Below are 13,171 nucleotides of genomic sequence, written 5' to 3' on the forward strand. Positions count from 1 at the left end.
ATTCCCCTTAAAATTTTTACCCCTGAAGAAATCTTTTTCGTTCTCGTGCAGCACGAAAGAAGGTGTACTAATGCAGTCATCGCCTTTTTCCTCAATGGCAAGTGCCCCTAGGATTTCACGTCCCAGTTTTATCTTGTTCCTTGCCACGATGTTTACGTCGTAGAACAGTGCCAAACATTGACACGCACGACAATGAATTGGCAAGTGTCCTCCTGCTGACAGGGTTTTCACTGACGCAGCGTGTTCCCTCGTCCGCTCCTCTCCTGCTCCTCTCCTGCTGCTTGCCTCCTCGCTTCTTTTGATACGTGACTTAGGAAATTGGAAACAGCGCGCAAAAAGACGAATACAACGAGAGAAGAGCACAGGACAAGCGCTGACTATCAACTGAAGTTTTATTAAAAACGGCTCAAACAAGAAAACACCACACAGCAAACCAACGTTGAAACAACCAATGGCGTGTCGCTTACCATGCATCTATAAATTCAATCTCTTTTTTGTGCAGATAAACCAAAGCCTGGCTGACGCAGTACCCCGCACCAGCATTTTCGATAGCCATGCGCCTCCAGCACCTCTCTTTGCACTTTTGTGCGCCCCCTGCCAATGATTAATGTATCTTGGAAGACGGGGTGACACTGGCAGTCTCTGCAATGTACGTATAAGTGACCTCCTGTCATTGACCGCAGGGAATTTACATGCTCACGCATTCTCTCGTTGACGCAGCGTCCCGATTGTCCTATATAAACCCGTCCGCATGACAATGGAATTTTGTAGATGACACCCACAACGCAATCCACAAACTTGTTGACATGCTTAACCGTACATGACATCTTGTTACTGCTTGCCTGGTTTACGCGCGGGCAAAGTTGTGCTAATTTTTGAGGCACCGAAAAAACCATTGGCACATTGAACCGGATAGCCACTTTTTTTTAAATTATGTGATACCTTATGTCTATATGGGACAACCTGAGGCCTTTGTTTAGGCTTTACTTTTGGTTCCTGAGAACCGCTCTTGACTTTTTTCAAGAGTGTCGGAGACACCAAGCAAAACGGACAGAGGAAATCCTGCTCCTAAAAGTCGCTTTACCTGAGCTTCATAGCTGTCAAGCATTACATGGTGACAGGACCTGTACAGTGAAGCTTGGAGGCATGACGTGGCAATGTTTCGTTTCACAAGTTTAGAGTGGGCGGAATCGTATGGCAGGATTTCCTTCTTGGTTCGCGGGTTGTAGCGCCAACACACATATCGCCCAGTGAATTGCAGCCGTAAATCCAAAAACTGCAAGTACTGACCGTCTTGCAGTTCGTAAGTGAACTTTAGGCCTGTAGAGCAGCGCTTGAAAACGGTTGTTACATCAACTACAACCTTTTGCAAAGACAATCTGCCGACACCCCTTACTGACTTCGTGAATTGGAAAATCAATACGTGACTTCGAAAAAAAAAAAAAAAGAATTAGAAGCTTTGTAGGCGACATTTCTATAACATTTAATAATGGCAATCGTAAAACATGTTTTTTAACGCAATTGCGAACGCACAACGGCTCTTCTTTTTGAAATACCAAAAATCGGAGTCCGGTGTGATATTGCCGCGCGCAGGGTCACGGGCTTCTAGAACTTTCTCATTTATTCTTGCTCTGGACAGAACTTCTATCGTTTATCCCTGCTTTTGTTGTTCTAGAAGGTGCGTGTTCATTCTCGCCCCGAGCGCGCTACGCTCGAACCTTCGCCGAATCTTCGAGATAGTGACTCACTTTAGATAAGATCATAGAGTTATTATAATGCACGCTAGAGGTTCAACTGGCGCTAGTGTCTATGCGACTTCCGGGAGGCAAATTGAAGCAGACAGCAACCAGCCTACTTTTGCGGTGCTCCTGTGCATTCCTATGGGAAAACGCGCGTGAATTTTGTCTCTTCGCCAGAAAATAACATGAATAACTTTTATTACTTTGGTTGTACCGGATAGTATGTACCTTTACTAATATTGTAAAAGTGTAATTGCTTTAATTACAGCATTTTTCTTTACTACTGAACGATGTTACGCTTCGCTATATTTCAGGCCCAAACCTCTGTTCCATGGCAGGTATGTAAAAAACGAGCGACGCTTCTGAGCTAAATAACGACCGAAAGGAATGTAGAGTGTGTTCAAGGTTCGCTAGCAATATGCCCGTCCTGTCACTCTATGAATATGACTCCGTCGTGCATCTTTACGATCGGTTAAAGACCATTCGAATGTAAAAAAATAAATACGTGGGCTACGAAAGGTGTGTCTTTTTATTATTTTCTATGTCAGGCAGTTTTTATCGGGCACCTGTTCTCTGACTTCTCCCTCTTGTAAAAATTTGAAGCGCGGTTGATGATTTGAACCTAGAACGATGCATCTTCGCACATTATCACGAGCAGAAAGAATAATGCAGTACTTATTTATTGCAAATCGGACTATATTACGTGGCTTTCAATTTATTTTTATCGCCTGCATGCACGAGGGGTTACTTATCCAGTGTTACTGCGTAGTTTTTGCCGTCTCTCTTGGTTTTCCAAATCTCCTTCGTTCGTTTGACACGTGTATCCCCCATGGCGGAAAGCGCCGACGCCGTGTTCGCGCTAACAGTGTCCGACAGTGCATACATAAATACATGTACGAAGCAGTTTTAGCACCGTTTTCATGCCACGAATTTCAAATAAAAATGCTCTAACTGACCAATTATTTCGTCTGCGTGACTGGGAAATGTTCCAATGTGCCTAGTACGTACGAGATATTCGTGATATTTGCTCTTTTAATCGAGCGCAGAGAGAAAATGTACCCGCTTTTTCCCATAGAAAAGCATTACTGGAAGTCAATTTCCGACTGTTTGCTGTCTGCTTCAATTTGCAGCAGCACACTAGCGCCAGTTGAACCTCTAGCGTGCATTATAATAACTCTATGGATAAGATGCCGCCCGCGACATTGTCGAGTCAGTTTCGCCTCAGCGTTCGATCTTGCTGGTTCGCCGCCTTCGACGCCCGCAACGCTCTGTTGTTATCTTTCTTTTTTCTTTTATTTTTGGGCACAAGTTCGCCCCATTAAACGTTCAGTTTACTCAGTCATTCGCCGCCTCGTCACTTGTCATCCGTGACAATATCGCCTTCTGAAATTGTATCCTCCCTCGGAAAACATGCCGCCTGGGCAGGCAGCACCGCTCGCACGAAATAAAACCGGGTTTTCTCGGTCCGCCAGCGCCGTTATCTCCCGCTCTTTCCCTCCTCGCATCGGGTCGCGGGGGCAACAGCACGAAGTCGTGAAAGAAAGTCGACTCTCAGGACTCCGCAATATTTGACGTCAACACACCGGCGCGGATCCCGCGGGCACTTCGAATTCGGCGTTTGGAAATTGTTTTTGTTTTCACTTCACAAATACTGAAGACTTAAGTTTCGAATTTTGAGGGTAATGTTCCGGCATCGTTTTCAATCGTTTCGGATAATAAAAAAAATTACATTGATGTGTCAGTGCCTTTTTAAGGTTTGTTAGAAAACAATGTGAAAGTAACACTAATGCAGTTTGTGCAAGTGAGTTATATGGCCAGAGTGACATAGTATAGGGGGCTAATTAGTCGGCTAATTGACTGAAATGTGTTAATTAAGGTTTTAACTAAAAATGATATGGTTATAATTAGAAACTTGCTGAGCCGCCTTCCTGCGGGAACTGGAGTCACGGAGCGAAAAGTGTATGAGCCATTCTTACATCCGTGACCTTCAACGAAGCCTGATACGTGACACAAGAACAACCTTACCTCCCAAGGCAGTGATGTTCCACTTCAATTTTACGGAAAATTGGGCAGTAATCGTCCCAACCGAAGTGCAGAGTTTTCATTGGAAAAAAACTCGAGCGTCTCTCTTCACATGTGTGGTTACGTCCACGCAAGGCACGCAAAGCTTTGCCGTTGTCAGCGATTACACGAACCATGACACAGCTCACGCTCTTCTAGCCATTGTGACCATAGAAGAGTATGTTGATGAACATTGCACAGTCTTTTCTGAAACAACTTTTGTATCAGACGGAGCGGCGGCGCATTTTAAGAATCACATCCAATTGCACGAATTGTCTCGGAAGCCGTACTCTTCGGCAAGATGGATCTTTTCAGCCACTGCACTCTAAAAAAAAAAGGAGTCGACAAGTGTCGACTCGACTCTTTTTGGAGAGTATCTGGGTTGTCGCAAACCACACTCTCTATTGAGAGTAACGGTTACTCTTCAACGACGAGAGTCAGTTTAACTCTCCCATGCGAGTGTTCACTTAACTCTTCTATAAAGAGTCATGCCAATGCTTTTGCCAGAGTCAGCACTACTCTTTCGATGTGTAAGTGTGAGAGTTAATTTCACTCCTTTGTGTAGAGTAACTATAATTCCATAAAAAGTGTTGTCTAAACTCTTTGACGAGAATTAATATCACTCCTTTGTGTAGGTGACTATAACTCTATCAAAAGTATTGCCTAAACTCCTTGTTAACGAGTTAAGGAGGCTCTCCAGGCAGAGTTACCTTCACTTCTTCATGTAGAGTAACTTCAACTCTGTATTCAAGAGTTATGCGTACTCACCAGGAAGGGTTACCTTCACTCCATCGTGTAGAGTAACTACAGCTCCATTTGAAGTGTGGCCTAAACTCTGTACTTAAGAGTTAAACATACTCTCCCTGAAGAGTTGATTTCACTTTTTTGTGTAGAGTAATGAGAACTCCATTAAACGTGTTGTCTAAACCCTGTGTAAAGAGTTAAAAAAACTCTCCAGGAGTTGATTTCACTTGTTTGTGCAGAGTAACTACAACTCCATAGAAGTGTTGCTTAAACTCTGTATTAAAGAATTAAGCATGCTCTCTAGGAAGAGTTGTGATGACCATTCTGAGGAGAGTAAATAAAACTCCATTAGAAGTGTTGCCTACACTTCATACTAAAGAGTTAAGTATGCTCTCTAGCGAGAGTTAATGTCAAATAACAGCACACTTGAGCAATTTGTGTGACCCCTTTTCGAAGAGTCAATTACTTTGCTAATTAATTGACTCTTTAATAGAGTCAATTACTTTCCATAAAGAATTGTGTAAAGTACACCTCCGTGTGCCTAAACTCTGTATAAAAGAATTAAACACACTCTCCAGGAAGGGGTCACACAAACTCCACTCAATTATACTCTATGTTGTTTTTGTAGTGTTGTTGAGTGCAAGTTAACTCAGTAAAAAGTAACAGAAACGCCTGAAAAGAAAATTAGAACAGAAGTGTAAATTTGGCTGTTTGTTAATAAAAAGTTTGCTGGAAAAAAAGTTAAAAAAAAACTCTACTGGCAATCAGCATTTCTAGCCAGTTAAAGTGCGACCACTGTACTTTTCTTTTTGCAATTATTTTATGAATGTCAATACCTCTCTTGATTTCACTGTAATGTGGAATGCTTTTGGCCTTATTGCAGGAGTTGTTGCATACAACTAGGGACAACTCAAGTATTTTGCAATGAACAGTAGCCCTAAAATCTAAAATCGGCTATGTACATGTTTACAAGATGGTTGCATAGGAAATGTGGAACGGCACATAGATAATGAGCCTGTACAGAGGCTACAGGTCCTCATGAAAAGTCAGCATGGAAAGAATAAAAACAGTAGAAAAAAGCTTAATAAACCAAGACTTTAATTTCAGCACATGGCAAAAAAACCAAAACTGGCACCTAAATTCCCTCTGGCTAAAAGTTTTTAACTTTGATATCAGATCCAAAGCCAGGACGGACTTTATCTTGTACTTCAAACCAATGAAGTGCCCAATCACTGCGAGTGACCGGCTTGCTTTTTGACGGTAAGATATGTCGTGGACCCAGTGCAGTGCAAGAACGAGCACAGCACGAGCCACAATATCCGTCACCTCAAAGAAGTGGTCCTCCGACACCAGAGTTATGGCACTTGAGTCCTCTTCATCACTGCGCATCACCGGGCAGGCCGATCCGTCGTGCCACTCCTCCTGTGAAGAATGAATGCATAAATGTAAAGTCAGAAATATTAAAAAAGGGTAAGCTTGCTAAGTGCCCTTAGTTAATACCAGTGCACTCATTTGCAAGACAATAGACCATTTTCGAAAATCCCAGGAGCCATTCATAGAATATACTTGAATAGTTGGCTGGGACTTGCATTTTTGCCGATTGAACAAGAGTCCGAACCAAACACTTAGGCAGCACTCATGGCTAGCTCACTCAGCCGCTACCATCCAAAACCATTAGTACCCCTTCTGACATGAACACCTAAAAGAAAAATAATCCACATCTCTCTCCCTCTCTCTATGTTTTCCTTTGTATGCAATGGCAGCCGTAAGTGGTTGCATTTATTTATGGCATCCCCAAGCTAGCACCCCCAGCCAGTGGCATCGGGACAAGGGTGCAAGGGGAGGGGGCAGTTGCCCCCCCCCCCTTTTTCCTGACATTTGAAACAATTATAGCAAACAATATGGGAGAGGGGGACAGGGTTTAGCTTCCCTGCACATCACCCCTCCACCTTCCAAACGGTAGCAATTCAGCTGGCCTCTGCCCACAGTGGCAAAAGACATAGCTCTATATTTATACAGACTTTCCCAAAGGGTAGGATGAATGCAATTTCTTAACATCTGGATTTGTCCAAGTAGACTCGTCCAAGTTTTTATAGATTAGTTAGTGTGAACAATCTATTGTGGTGGTTCAGTGCTGACTGCCATATATTATAGTTTATTTTACAACTTTACAAAAAAAAAAAAAAGGCTAGCGAATGCATGTAACATCTCAGTTTGGGGAGACCATTAATTAAAAGTAATTTCAACTCTACAAGGAGCTAATTTGCCATAAAGTACATTTTAACCTTTAAAAAAAACAATTATACATACTAAAATGCACAAATTCTAAATATATATATATAAAAGTACCCCAACCCAAGAACACACAGGTTTTGATTCGCAAGAGTTAAAATAATTGATAAATGTGCCACATGTCAAAACAAAGAATGCATCGTGGAATGCCTAAGCTCCGCCACAACCGACACTACTAGATAGTCAGCAAGCTGTTCATGTGTGCCACTTCATCATGCAGCTAGCTGCACAATAGATGTGGGCTCTAAATTTCTCGTTGCATGTGAATGAACTGGTTGCACCACTCTGAATGCATTGCATTGCAAGGTCGAATTTAGAGCTCTTTTTTTCTTTTTTTCAAATAGTAGGAAGGTGAATCTATAAATTGCTTAGGCCTAACCTTGCAACATCATAGTGACCCTCAACCCTTCATCTAACCTTGAAGAGGCTTTGAAAAAAAAAAAAATATATATATTTTAAGCAGTTTGGTTGGGACACGCGTGTCAAAAAATAAATTTTATGCGAAAAAAAAATAAAAATAATTTTTAGAGCAATATTGACGGCAAAAGATTGATTTGAAATTATGCGGGCAAAGTCCATGACATCCCAGAATGGTCATTTGCTCTTTCCACCTCAACGAGATGGTCATTCGTTGTTTCCACCTCAACGTAAAGGCGAAGCCGATCTACCTCTCCTCTGCACGCCCGAATGCCAAGAGAAAAGCAGTTGAAAGGAGGTGACTATTGACTTAGTTGCAAGGCACCTCGTGCCATCAATATTTCTCTAAAATAAAAAATTTTTTTCACTTCAATTTTCTTTGACACGCTGCCCCAACCAGATTTAAAAAAAAAAAACATTTTTTTTCCTTTCACCGGTTTTTAAGAACTGATAATTACAACCTCGCCATTTAAGTTCACACCTATATTTCTATGTTGATTTGAAAAGAAACAAAAAAATGTATTAAGGCTTACGGTATTTGCGGCACAGAAATATGTAGTCATAAATGTACCCATATTGCCTCCATATCATTTACAAGTTAAAAATCAAACCGCTGGCCTTCCTCTTCAGCTCACTAGCGTCAAATGTACTACTAAATTAAGTAGAATAAATACCCTGTTATAGGAAAGAACATGACATTTGAATGAATCAAGAATTTAAAATAAATCAGTCATATAAAAAGAAATCGTAGACTAAAGACAATTACTGGCAAATACATTCACATATCGCAGTGACGTAGCTGACACTCCACTCGCACCCAACAAGCCGAATCTTGGCAAATAAGGACTAACTCAACGCTCTGTGGCATTCGGCTTTGGACCTACTGGGAGGACTTTACTACAGCACACATCTACCGCCAAGAAGACAGCCATATTTTAACAGCAAAAATGAAATAAACATGACTTCGAACACAAAAGTAACCAATCATAACGTCTTTCATGAACTATTAGAATAAAAAGCACTTACAAATAGCGCTGTACAGGGCCTTTCACCGTGGATTACACGCTGGACTTGTCAGAGATTCCCGGTCCAGAGTTAGACACAATCCAAGCTCATCGGATCCTGACAAAAAGTACATTCACTGTAAAAACAAATTCCGTCAAATTAATAGAAATTGCCAGCTAATTTTTGATGCCGGTACAATTACCGTTGTCTTCCATCATGGTCATAGCATTAACTATGTCTTACGTGCATGAGAGTAATGAGGCCCTACGGTTTTCCCCGTAACTTGACCCGTAGAAGCATGGCAGAAAACTGTAACTCTCAGTCACTGTACCGCACGTGATGCACGGATACGGGAATTGTTCCGGCATCAAAAATTAGCTGCCATGTTTTCCGTAACTTGCGACGGCGGGAATCGTTTAAATTAGCTGGCGTGTTGTTCACACCTTGAAGCAACGGCCAGAGCCTGTTGAACTGCTAGCTGCAGTGACTTAACAAAATGGACGCCTCAGTGAACAATAAATATGGCATTTTACTAATATAATTATTGTTCACTGAGACGTCCGTTTTATTAGATCATTGCAGCTAGCAGTTCAACAGGCTCTAGCCGTTGCTGCAAGGTGTGGACAACACGGCAGCTAATTTTTAATGTGTGAATGATTCCCGTTGTCACGCCTGACGTGCAGCTCAGTAATTGAGAGTTGCAGCTTTCTGGTGCTGCAAGTTACGGAGAACACGCCAACTAATTTTTGATGCCGGAACAATTCAAATTAAATATCTAGCGCCCATAAAATGTGATTAGGTTGTGGGCCCAAGTTACTTACAAGAGTTAACGCCAACTGCGCATCCCAGCGGTTAGCAGGTGCTTAAACAGTTAGAAATTTGAAGCAAGTGCACACAAGATACAGTACTAGGTAAAACATGTTCATACCTTTTTTTCTCAAGAAATAATTAGTGGGCCATTTCCAGCTTTCATGTAGAAGGCAATCTCTGATTTTCAGAGCAATAAAGTCCATATGAAGAACTACAGATCCTGGAAAAGCAAGACAGAAAATATGAAATGTGATTAGATTATTAACAGAGTGCGATGACCGAATAAATTTCCCAATTTCTGCAAACTATGAGTTACATGTAAGCGCATTGCAAGAGCCTCAGCTTAACTCCTCGCGAGAACTAGACAGCAAAACCAACTTGAGACTTATGCTACGAACTAACAAGGGAAGTCCGAAAATGCCTTCGAAGACAACATTGCTGCAATCAATGAGTTTCTTCAAGCATGCTGTCACGAGTTACTTTCAAAAGTTACTGCCAACTGTGTCTCTCAGAGATAATTACACACTATGTTAGTAAGAAATTTCAAGCAAGTGCACATAAGATGCAATACGGAGTAAAACCTGTTCATACCTTTATTCTTGGGAAAAAATTAGTGGGCCATGTCCAGCTTTTATGTGGAAGGTAATCTCTAACTTCCAGAGCAATCAAGTCCATACGGAAAACTACAGGACCTGGAAAAAAAAAGTGGAATGTGATTAGGTTCTGAACAGAATGCAATGACAAACTAATCCTCCCGATTTCAGCAAACTATGAGTTATACATAAGCGCAGTGCAGGTAACTCAGATTCATTCTGGCAGGCACTAAGCAGTGAAACCAACTTGTGACTTATGCTATGAAACCACTTTAACAAGGCAAGTTCGAAAAATACCTTTCAAAATGAAATTTCCACATTCAATGAGTTTCATCAAGCCTGCTGTCACAAGTTAATTTCAGAGGTTACTGCCAAGTGCACCTCCCAGAGATAGGTGTTTGAACACCGTGTTAGTAAGAAATTTCAAGCAAGTGCACACAAGATGCAGCACTGAGTAAAACATGTTCGTATCTTTTTTCTTGAAAAATAATTAGTGGGTTACGTCCAGCTTTCAAGTGGAAGGCAATGTTCGTAACTTGCACAGCAATCAAGTCTATATGAACAATTATAGAACCTCGAAAACAAAGAAAAATAAAAAAAATGTGGAATGTGGTTAGGTTCTGAACAGAATGCAATGACGAACTAAACCACCCGATACCTGCAAACTATGAGTTACACGTAAGTGCACTGCAGGTGCCAGTGTGATTCAAGAAAGCTGTAAACCCAAATGAAATTACTTGAAAGGGGCCAGGACACAGAAATTAGGCAAGTAAGAGTATTCATTACATGACAGCCCCATAGGTTACTGGACATACAGAAAACATTTCAGAATATATAAAGTTCCAATAATTACAAAAATATATCTTTTAATGTTTCTGATTTCTATCTGGTGACCAGGATACCTGGGTGATCGGGCGATGCCTGAACATCGAACTCTGAGAACACCAAAGCTCATTGCAAGGGACCTAATACTAGTATTTAGCGGTGCACTGTCGCGATTGCGGGTGCAAACCGCAGTTCTCCGACACCATTGTATTGTTTAAACACCAAGACCAAATGTGTAAGGAAATGAAGGAAACCTACTACATAATAAAAAACAGACCATCTTGAGTGAGCCAACCTTCACTGACTCCAACGAACAGTGAGATTCATTTTCTGGATCTTGGTTAGCATGTGGAGTGTGCAATGAAGAAGATAGAAGTGCAAAATCCACGGTGCGCCCTATGCCCGTGCGAACATAGTGCCATCTACACATTCCAATGAAAAATCAGTTGTTATTCAGCACTTATCCTATGTAGTCCTTCCTTTTTGTCCTTTTCCCTTTTGAGCTGTTTTTCACAAAGAAAATTTTGAATCCATGATAAAGTGAGAGAATCAAGATTCAGTGAGGAAAGTTTTGATATTAAATGACAGAGAGATACATGATCGAAAGCCTTAGAGTAATCAAAAAATATGGCATCATATTTGGGAGTTAGTGTTCATATTAACATGAATATCATGGGTGAACTCCGGCAACTGCCTCTAGCATGAATATCTTTTACGAAACCTGTACTGATCTTGGTAGAAAAAGTTGTTAGTAGATTCCAAATGCGATACTACATGAGAACATATTGGGTTCTAACAACTTACATACAACGCTGGTTAATGATATAAGACGGTAGTTTCCCGCAGAGTGACAGTCGCCACTTTTGTAGATTGGAACGACCTTCCCAACCTTCCGCTCGTGTGGGATGCAACCAGTGGACGAATGCTGGAAAAGTAGACTGCATATTACGGCGTGCTTAGGGGTAGCCCAGTGGGCACCGCGCGCGACTGTCATGCAGAGGTCCCGGGTTTGAATTTTGGGACCGGCGGATGTTTTTATTTACTCCTAAGACGATGCTTCTGGAAAATTTCAGAAGGCCGTGGTTAATTCTATATTTTAGTACGGAATGTTCGAGTAGAGAATGTTCTAGAAAGGAAAGTGCTATAAAAGAAGCCCTGCGTGGCCTTATGCAACCAGTTATCGCTTGTGCTCGACCCTGTTGCATTGAAGACACTCGACGCCTCCGACGTGCTGTTATTTCCCTTTAATTTGGGCAAAGTTCGCCCCATTAAACGTTCATTTTGTTCAGTTTTACTTTGCCTCATCACCTATTTTTGGTGACAATATTTCGCTGGTTACACCCTTGGTATTTTTTAGAATTTTTGTATTAATTGAGTCGACACCAGCCAAGCTGAAAATTTTGAGGTTATCATCAATATCGCAATTTCAGACGGTGTTATAGAAATAGTGTTCATATACCTAAAATCGACATCTGGTACAAAAGGTAAGAAGGAACTATCTCCATCAGTAAAAGTAGACTAAAAGCAATTGTTCAAAACCGTGGGACATACAGCGTCCGAAATAACACTGCCATCATCGTTCATCAAGAGTATTGAACAGGATGACTGATATGAGAAAATAAGTTTCCAAAACGTTTTTTGGTTATTCTATAATATTAAAGGCAGGTCACAGTTATAAAATTTGTCTTCGAAGAAATGCATACGTTCGATACAGAGTTTGGCCCAAGAGTTATATTTGGTCCAGGCTGCCTCGACATTCGAGTTTTTGGCTATCTTTAATAGTCTTTTCTTTCTGTTGAACTAGTTTTCAAAATCTTCCTTGTACCGGGGTTTAGTGCTGTCTAACCAAATACGAAAGCATAGAACAAAGGCAAGAATAAATTCTAGCAACTTCTGTTTGGAAGGTAACTAGTTGTCATTAACTGTACAATTAAAAAAAAAAATTTACATCATAATTGTCAGAAAATTTCGAGAGAGCTATGTTAAATTTGGCAATCACTGGGCCACAATACCACTAGCAGACATTAGTTGCTAGAATAACAGCAAGCTGAAGTTTTCAAATAACCAACCTGCAGCAAAAAGATGTTTGAGTACTCCATCACGGCTGTGGTAGCGTGCCCCGAATGACCGGCATGGGATAACGGCTTTTGTAGAGGCATCGCAGCTGACGACCAATGTTAGCAGGCTCCTAATGCTCCTAACTTGAAATCCACCAGGACGGGTTTTGGGAGCCGCTGTTTCCCGTGGTTGGCTCGAAAATGATCGGTTCAGTGGCGTCCCATGGTCCGTCCAGCACATGGGCCCCGTCATTGCTGGCGATGCTCAGAAATAGAGTCTGCAACAAAAATATGTGTGAGTGCTCCATCATGGCTGTGGTAGTGTGACCCCCCCCCCCCCCCCCCCCCCCCCCCTCTGAATTCAGCTTTTGGAGCAGGTGGTTCTGGTTCATCACCTTGTAAAAAGCGATGCAAGTACTATAGAAAACCCCGCAGTTCCTCGAAGTGCCATAAAAACTATTTTAACTGTGATTAAACACAGACAAATATTTGCAGCAAAAAGATTGTTGTTGGAAGTGTTGTAATAGAAGGGGATAGAAAGTAAAAACGCAAAACGCCTTTAAATCTCGATCCATTTACTAAATCAGTTCAGTCTTCGACAACTGCAGGGCAATAAAACTATTTCAAC

Source organism: Ixodes scapularis, unplaced genomic scaffold, assembly GCF_016920785.2.
Source record: "Ixodes scapularis isolate PalLabHiFi unplaced genomic scaffold, ASM1692078v2 PGA_scaffold12__126_contigs__length_90152505, whole genome shotgun sequence".
NCBI classification, from domain to species: domain Eukaryota; kingdom Metazoa; phylum Arthropoda; class Arachnida; order Ixodida; family Ixodidae; genus Ixodes; species Ixodes scapularis.